We start from the raw sequence: 9,460 nt of genomic DNA on the forward strand, positions 1-9,460 counted from the left end.
GGTGCTGGAGATCACAGTCAAAATGTGTGGTGCTGGAAAAGCACAGCAGGTCAGGCAGTATCCCAGGAGCAGGAGAGTCTACATTTCAGGCATAAGCCCTTCATCAGGAATGGGTGTGAAAGCTTATGCTGGAAATGTCGACTCTCCTGCTCTCGGATGCTGCCTGACCGCCTGTGCTTTTTCAGCACCACACTTCTTGACATTTTAGTATTTTAAACGTGACCAATAAATGACATCAAAATAAATCCAACTTTTCCGAGATGCTACCGGTTCTGAAGGAGGGTCACTGGACTGGAAAGGTTAAACTTGTTTCCTCCCCTCATATGCGGCCAGACTTGCTGAGTTTCTCCAACATGTTCTGTTTTTGTTACCAGTAAATGGCATATGGAATCTAACCAATTTGTAGCAATAATTATTCACCCAGTAATGGTCCCTATTAGTAGCTCTCCTTTCTCCTCAGCTCACCATTATCCATTCCTTTGTCCAACAACTTGGTTGTTTCTCTCTCTCTCTGTGGGCTCCATCTCCACTTACTAGTCCTTCTTCCCCAACCCCACCTTTAGCAGGTGTACCAACCTTTTCCTACCTACAGTCAGCTCTGAAGAAGGGTCACTGGACCCGAAACATTGAGTCTACTTTCTTTCCAAAGATGCTGCCAGACCTGCTGAGTTTCTCCAGCTTATTTCTGTTCTTGTTTGAGATTTCCAGCATCGGCAGTTCTTTCTCTGAATATTTATTTAGTAGCAATAATTATTCTGCTTTTGGGATTGTTTTGATCAGCGTGTTTAAGAATCTTCAATCTAGGCTGAAAGAAATGTCACCTCCCTGCTTAAAGGCAGGTATGAGGCACAAGGTGAGACTCCACCATGGCTGGAGCAAGGAGACAAGTCCTAACTTAGCCCAGATGGAATGGTGATTGTATTCCAACACTACTGGCACTAATCTGATCCACATGGATAATGATGGGAGAGGTTCCAATTTCTTTCCATCACAGAAATGATCAGGAAACTGTCCAACTTTTACTGCTCTTCGATCTCATAGTTTCCAATGACAGTCTGAGTCAAAGGGTGATGTCAGGTTTCCTTTGTTGCAATTTATAGCTTCATTTCTCCAGACCAGTAAGGCATGCAAAATCTTCAGACTGCCTTCACTTATACAGTTTAAATTTAGAATGCACACACCCTCCTTTGATTGCGATTGGTCAACGACACTGAGTTATCCCTTTGTAATTGGCTGACTGGTACAGCATCTTATACAGTTCAACCTTACCTCAGCAATCTCAATGTATTTCTAAAAACGAAATGGACAGAAAGATGGACAGGTTTGTGGTCCAGTCCTAGTCCTTCGTAATGTTCCCCAGACACTCTTATCTCCCTTCTTGAGGTTTTTCACAGTGGACACTGTACTCAAGTAACATTTGCTGGCTACATCGTGATAACTGCCAATTAACTGGATACTTGCCTACCACTTCAGGACTTTTAAAATTCCTAATTGCAGGAAATACAAAAACATACTGATTTTTGATCAGTTCCAACAGAGTTATGTGGTTACACCTAATGTTAGAATTCTTCAGACAACAAATTGTGTTTTTAATGTGTTCATTCAAGCCATCACACTCACACACACTTTACCAAGCATGCACACATGGAAATGCATACACTTTCATGCGCACTCACACTCATACGCAAATGCTCACACTCTCTCTCTCATGGTAGATACACACACATGTAAGTCTATTACGTGACTTTGCATTTGCAGAATTATATTTGCCGATACATTCTATTTTGCTGACAAAGCGCACAATTGTCAGGAAGTCAAACCTTGTAGTATTTTATAAATTCCACTTTGGAAATAGAGCTAGTCTGACTCAAGGTTGGAATACAGACAGACTCTAACCTCACAGCTTTAATGCATTGTCTGAGCTGAGATGTCATTTTTCTTTATAAAACCTTAAGTAATCTCCAGAATGTGACTTAAAAGAAGTTCTGGGATTTACATATTAATGAACCGAAACCTGCAACCTATTCTAAAAGATGAAAGGTTTAACAGCAATCTAGGTTATATCATTTCAGTTGCATGACACTGTGATCTTCTGTCATAAATTCTGTGTCTTATGGTCCTGCTCCACAGCTACCTAAAGAAGGAGCAGCGCTCCAAAAGCTAGTGGCATCATAGGCATTGCAACAGCATGGGCTGCGAATGGAGACATTTGTAGACTGGCATCAGCAAATGCAACTGCATTTCAAAAGGAAGCGACAATTTATGCCGCATTAGAAAAGGCTGCTGATTGGTTATGGAACAGCAGCAATCATTTCCTGGTGTATTATCTATGGCAATGCCTCAACCATACTTCTGTCTAATTAAAAAAATGAACGCAATGAACATGTTCTGTTTACCTGCACAGAACAGGTCCCCACAGTTGAACACATGCAACTTCTAGCAAGCAAATGTGAGCTGCATTGTGTGCACCAGAGTACTAAGAATTGCACAAACAACCAGTTCAAGATTTACAATGGTCTCTTCCTTTGCGCCAGAAGCTCTACATAATGACAAACAATTTGGGAGGTCATGTAACAGCTGTACAGGACATTGGTTAGGCCACTTTTGAAGTACTGCATTCAACTTTGGTCTCCCTGCTAGAGGAAAAATGTTGTTAAACTTGAAAGGGTGCAGAAAAGATATACAAGGATGTTGGCAGGTTTGAGCTGGAGAGAAACATTGAATAGGCTGGGGCTATTATCTCTGGACTGCCAGAGGCTGAAGGGTGACCTTTGAGAGGTTTAGAAAATCACAAGGGGCATGGATAGGGTAAATAAATAAAATCTTTTCTCCATAATAGAGGTATCCAAAAATAGAGGGCATAGGTTTAAGGTGAGAGGGGAAAGATATAGAAGGGACCTAAGGGGCAACTTTTTCATGCAGAGGGTGAAGTGTAGATGGAATGAACTGCCAGATGAAGTGGTGGAGGCTTCTACAATTACAACATTTAATAGTCATCTGGATGGCTATATGAATTAGAAGGGTTTATAGGGATAAAGGCCAAGTGTTGGCAAATGAGACAAAATTTATTTAGGATATCTGGGTGACATGGACGAGTTGGACTGAAGCTCTATTTCCGTGCTGTATGACTCTGTGTGTATTATTTTCCTGATATCTTAACACATGGACTAGTGTATCCTCAGATTCACAACTCCAAGTACAGACATTTAAACAACTCCACACCCAGGTAAAAAAGAAGCAAAGTGACTCTCATTTTGAGGAAAGGTTACTGGACTCAAAATGTTAACTCTGCTTTTATCTCCACATATGTCATCAGAACTGCAGAGTTTCACCAGCAATTTCTGTTTATGTTTCAAATTTTCAACATCTGCAATTTTTTGTTTCATCTGTCTCACTCGGATTGCTGCCTATCAGCTGCTGTTGAAGGAAATCAGGACAAAGATTTTTCAAGCAATCCAAAAGCCAAGAAACTCAAAACTGACAGTTCTGTTACCAATGTCAGCAATATCCACTGCACTTACTACAATGTTTAACCATCCACTCTTCATTAACAATTTAGACACTAATTTGCATATATTTTTAAAATGTTTTATCATTTTGCGCTTGCCTCCTAATTCTTGTTTTCTGAACATTGGTTCTTTTACCCTTTTGACTTACATTCAGCAATTAATAAATTCACTCTTTTATTAGGAAGGCATTAAAAAAGAAATGAACCAGTAGATGTTGCAATTCAATCCCTTTTAGAAATAAGTTGGGAAGATTATGCTGAACCTCTATCGAAAGTTGGAGTACCATGTGCAGTTATGACCATCACATTTTTAAAAAAAAAGAGTTGTTGGAGAGGGTGCAGAGAAAATGTACCAGGATGCGACCAGAAATGGGTGGTACACATCAGGAAAAGATTGGCAAACCTTTGTCAGAGAAAGGAGGCCTAGGAGTAGCTTAATCAATGTCTTTAAAATCAGGTAAGGTTTTGATAGAATTGATTTAGAATTAATATTTCCTCTATGAGGAAGAGCAAACTAGAGGCCGTCGATACAAGAAAGTCACCAACGAATATAAGAAAAAATTCAGATGAAATGTCCTTGGCCAAAGGGTAGTAAGATTTACTACTACAAAGACATGTTTGAAGTCGAGTGTATAGATGCCATTTCGAAACATAGAGAATCCGGTTAAGGGTAAAGTGAATCAAGCCATTTTTCAAAGCTCATGCCAGACTGTCACAGGGGTCTTGGTTATCTGGAAAGTTAGCCCATTAAAAAGTAGTGAAGCAAATAGCAATACAATTGCAACATCTAAAAGGCATTTGGAAGGGTATATGAATAGGAAAGGTTTGGCTGGGTGCTGGCAGGTGGGACTAGATTGGGTTGGGATATCTGGTTGGCATGGACGGGTTGGACCGAAGGGTCTGTTTCCATGCTGTACATCTCTATGGCTCTATGGTAATAAATCAGAACAAAATGGCAATACATTCAAGCTCAACTGTTTGCTCCTCACATGCTCCATTTGGGTCTGCTGAAGACATGCTGAAATAACTGCATACAGGCTGGTATCCCGTCACCAAGTCACCCTTTATTTATATGAGCACAGTACATTGGTTGTGCCCAACTAGTTCAGTGTCAGTCCCAGAAGTGAGGAGATTTTGAATCCCCTGTTTATATTTGTCAGCCCAGGCTCCCTGATTGACCCAGGTTAATAACCCCAATCAATGATCTACCCGTCAATAAGATCCATCTGGTTCCAGTCAGTACATATACAAAATTTGCTTCTAAGTTTACGAAATGGTGAAACAGTTGTTTATAAGCTTGATAAACAAATGAATGTGGATATTTTCCAATCAGAGATGTTATGACACATTGTGGGAGCAGATCAGACTTGAACCTGGACTTTCAGGTTCAGAGGTAGGGATACTGCCACTGTGCCTCATAAATTCAACAATCTACAGTGGTTTGCAAAGTGGGAGTTGGTGTGGCTGGAGTGTTGGCATGAAGTGGAGAAATGAACACTGAATGAACAGCATGCCACAAGTTCTATTTCCAGAAAACTGTGACTGCCTGTGTTCCTGTTGAAGTTGGCAGTAGAACACTTGGACCATTTTTGGGCTTATTTTCCCTCACTTGAAATGTTGGTTGGCTGTCTGTAGAGTGGGTTAGCCTGCAGTCCAGGCCGTACCTGCCTGGCAGAAGGTCATATAGGAGATTCGTGAGTGACCTTTGATTGGGAGAGGATGTGCTGGACAGAGTGACAGCTGGAGTTGCGAGTGATACTTTGAATGGAGAAATAGTGGGAGGTAGCAAGCTCCATAATATCATACCTGGGTTTACTCTGACAGTGTATGCTTCAGCAGAGTAATAATTTATGAATTTGGTGAGTGAGGGGAGAGGAGGTATAAATCTGGTATTTCTTTAAAAATTCCAAGAAGTAGTTCAAGTGAAAATGAAAGACATGAAGACCTAAGAGCAGAAATCCAGAGGCATTAATTAGATAAGCAGATAGGTGATTACTTCATGAGGTTTTGAGAGTTTTGTCTTCTAATGGGGTAGCAGGTTGGCTCAGGGATGAGCACTGCTGCCTCACAGCGCCAGGGTCCTGGGTCTGATTCCAGCCTTGGGCAGCTGTCTGTGTGGAGTTTGCACATTCTCCCCGTGTCTGCGTGGGTTTCCTCCAGATACTTTGGTTTCCTCCCACAGTCCAAAGATGTGCAGGTTAGGTGGATTGGCCATGCCGTCCAGGGATATATGGATTAGCCATGAGGAATGCAGGGAAAGGGTAGGGGAGTGAGTCTGGGTGCTATGCAGTTCGGAGGGTGGGTGTGGACTTGTTGGGTCAAATGGCCTGTTACCACACTGTAGGGATTCTAAATTCTAAAGAATTTGAAATCAAGACCATGGAGTTATAGGAACAGTAACCCACCCAGACCCATTCCCCTACATTTAACCACGTCTAATGCACCCAACCTACACATCCTTGAATACTTTAGGCCAATTCACCTAACGTGCATATCTTTGGATTGTGGGAGGAAACCAAAGCATCTGGAGGAAACCCACACAGACACGGGGAAAATGTGCAGACTCCACACAGACAGTCGTCAGAGGATGGAATCAAACCTAGGTCCCTGGTACTGTGAGACAGCCTTGCAAACTACTGAGCCACTATTCCACTCCAAAAGTATAAAATAAATCAAAAAACGGACAGTAGGAAAGTCCTGAACTATGCAATATGATTCATAAACAGGCCAATTAAAGTAACCAAATAAAAACAGAAATTTCTGGCAAACTTATCAGGTCTGGCAGCATCTGCACGAAGAGTCCAGTATCTCTTCTTCAAAACATTAACTCTGCTTTCTTCCCATGGATGCTGCCAGATATGCTGAGTTTCTCCAGAAATGTTTGAAATTGTGTCACATCTCCAGCATCTGCAGTTCTTTGGTTTTATTAAAGTAGTTAAATGCTTGTTAACAGTCTGCACTTTCAAAGCTTCCGTACTTGGATGATGGTGGTTGACCTTTTTCTCATTTTCAGCCATCAAACACATGCAACAGATTGGGAGCTGGTCTGGAGAGCTGAAACGTTATGAAGGTTAGTGTCATATCAGCTGATGAGTGAAAGGCTCATTTCCTGGAGGAAGGTATTACAGCAGCACATCAAAGGACAAAGTAAGGGATTGAAGTAAGAACTTCAGCAGTGCACAGAGTTCTCAACTCTTTAGCACCACATTGGTGTTGGGGTACAAGGATGTGGGTCCATATCACTGTGTCAGGGAGACTGCAGCTGGCAATGAGTATTGTCTCCTCAGAAATATAGACCACTGAAGCTGCAGAACAGCAGCCAACACGGGAACATCAGGAGCCTGAGTATTAAGAGGTCAGAGGTGGGAGATAAGGGTCTGGAAGGTAAAAGAGTTAATACCCTGAGTATAAAATTTAAAAAATGGTGGCATGTGGAAGATGGGAATGGGAATTAATGATGGAAACAAGGAAATGGTAGAGAGTTTGTAATTAGTATCTGTCTTCAAGGCAGATGATCCTAGATCATCTTAATAATAGGAGAAGACCAATGGTAAAACTGGAAAGAGAGGTTAAAACAATTGCTATCACTGGAGAAAAAGATCCAAGTAAACCAATGAGACTAAGGGCTGTAATTCCACTCGACAGAATGGTTTCCATTCTAATGTCTGTAAAGAAATACCTGAGGGATAGTGTATGCATTGTTTGCAGTCATTCAAACTTCTCCAGATTCTGGGAAGATCCCAGCAGTTTGGACTACTACAGATAACACCTTGCCATTGAAGGAAAGATGAAACAGGAAACAATAACATGATTAGAGTAACATCTCTCTTTGAGAAATACCAGAATCCATTATTAAGGAAGTTGTAGAAGGGGATTTCAAACCCATAATCCAGTCAAAGAGAATCAGCACGGTCCTGTGAAAGGATAATCCAGCTTGACAAATGTAGTTACGCTTTCTCAGAATGAAACAAGCAGGTTGGATAAAGGCAGACAAGTAGATATAATGATCAAAACAGAAATTGTTGGAAAAACTTGACAGGTCAGACAGCATCTGTGGAGGGAAAGCAGAGTTAACGTTTCGGGTCCAGTGGCCCTTCTTCAGAAGACATCTTCCTTTCAGACATCAGCGACGTTTTGAGGGTGATGGATGGCATGGGTCTTCGATCTCACCCATGTCCCTAATCTGGCCAATCAACAGGTGTGAGGGGTTTGTTAAAAGTTGCACTTTCAGAATTTCTGAACTTTGACATTGGTGGTTGACCTTTATCAGTTCTCAGCTGTCAATCATATGAAGGGCAGGCATGCAGGTTGGGAGAAAGCCAGGAGGGTTGAAACTTTGTGAAGGTAGTGTGATGTCAGCTAATGGCTCATTTCCTTAAGAAAAATATTGCAGCAACATATTAAAGGACAAGCGACGAGACCAAAGTAGGAACTTCGGTGGTGCAGAGAGTTCTTAACCATCTACCATTGCATTGGTATTGGAAAATTGAACAAGGCTGTGAGTCCATATCAGCATACCAGGAAGGCTGTGGCTAGAAATGGGTATCATGCCCTCAGAAGCATAGACCACTGAAGGTGCAGAGCTGCAGCCTGCACAGGAACATCAGGAGCCTGTGTATCAGGAGCCTGTGTATCAGGAGGGCAGAGGTGAGGGATAAGGAGCTGGAAGATAATACTCTGAGCACAGAAACTGTCAGCAGAACTGAAATCACCTCAACATAATTGAGAATCAGTGCCAAAAGAGATTGTGAACCCACAGATAGATGGTCATCAACAACTCTGTCCTGCTCAGTGAAGAACTCACCACTTGCTCCACTGATGACCATATACTGCATTAGTCAGCAATCATGGTAACTGTGCTCCGAAATTTATTGATGGTAAGATTTTTTCAAGGATGAGCTGCCGATCGCTGTGTCATCTTGAAGACTGCTGCATCATCATGTTGCTCTCTTCACCAAAGATGGAGAATGAAGAGTCTCGTGACTGGTGGAGAGTCACAGGTTCAGCAGCCAATGGACTTTGTCACCATCCCCAGGTCTATCTAGTGCAGGGCATTGTTGACTACATCCACTTTGACATGGGGTCAGCCAGTGACGAGCCGAAGGGTTGATTAACAGAAACATCTGCCACTTCCCAACTCTGCATTTTGGCTGCTGAACCCAAGTGTTCATGCTTCCCTGGAAACTGTGATGATGCTTTTATCCTCCAATAGGTCAAGTTGACCGCATCTTCCATTCCACCCTGAAGTCTATGAATTGACTTTCGGGAGCAAGGCTATTCTTTGAACAGATGGCTTCTCATTTTTCCATAAGCCAACAAAAAACAGGCATAACAATGGAAGACCATCTGCTCACTTCATTGAGAATCTTCATTTCATCATAAAGATGCAATTTCCTTATTTGCACCAGTCAGGAGTCTCTCAAATAATTGTGCTCTGCATTCTCCATGATATGGCCCAAAATAGATGGTAACCCTTAAAATTGTGATATTGTGACCAGACAGATCTCATCAGAGGATGAAATGGAGAAGGAGGTAGGAGGAGATGGGATGGGGATCCAGTGGTGTTGTATGGCATGGTTCATGTCAACATAGAGGTCTCTAGGCCAAGGGTTCTTGGATCAGAATACCTAGAGCAGAATAAGATCTTTCTTGGAAGTAATAAATTTGCAGGGTCATCCAATCCAGGGAAGATTCAGTTATTAAAAGATTGACTCATCAGATTCAATAATAAAGTTGTTCAAATTTGTGCTGACAGAAGGAATATTCTCAAATTTTTATCTAGATCTATTTCAGCACAGATGAATAGAGTGGGGAGAGCACAGGCAATCAAACGTTCAAATGCAACAGAGGAGAGGATTTAAGTTCAGACATGGGACTAGAAAATGTTACTGAGGTAGAATGTAAGTGTGCATTTTTTAAAATTGGAATTGAAGGTATTGAGTGAGCATTCGT

The sequence above is a fragment of the Chiloscyllium plagiosum genome, chromosome 4 (genome assembly GCF_004010195.1).
Source record: "Chiloscyllium plagiosum isolate BGI_BamShark_2017 chromosome 4, ASM401019v2, whole genome shotgun sequence".
Lineage (NCBI taxonomy): Eukaryota > Metazoa > Chordata > Chondrichthyes > Orectolobiformes > Hemiscylliidae > Chiloscyllium > Chiloscyllium plagiosum.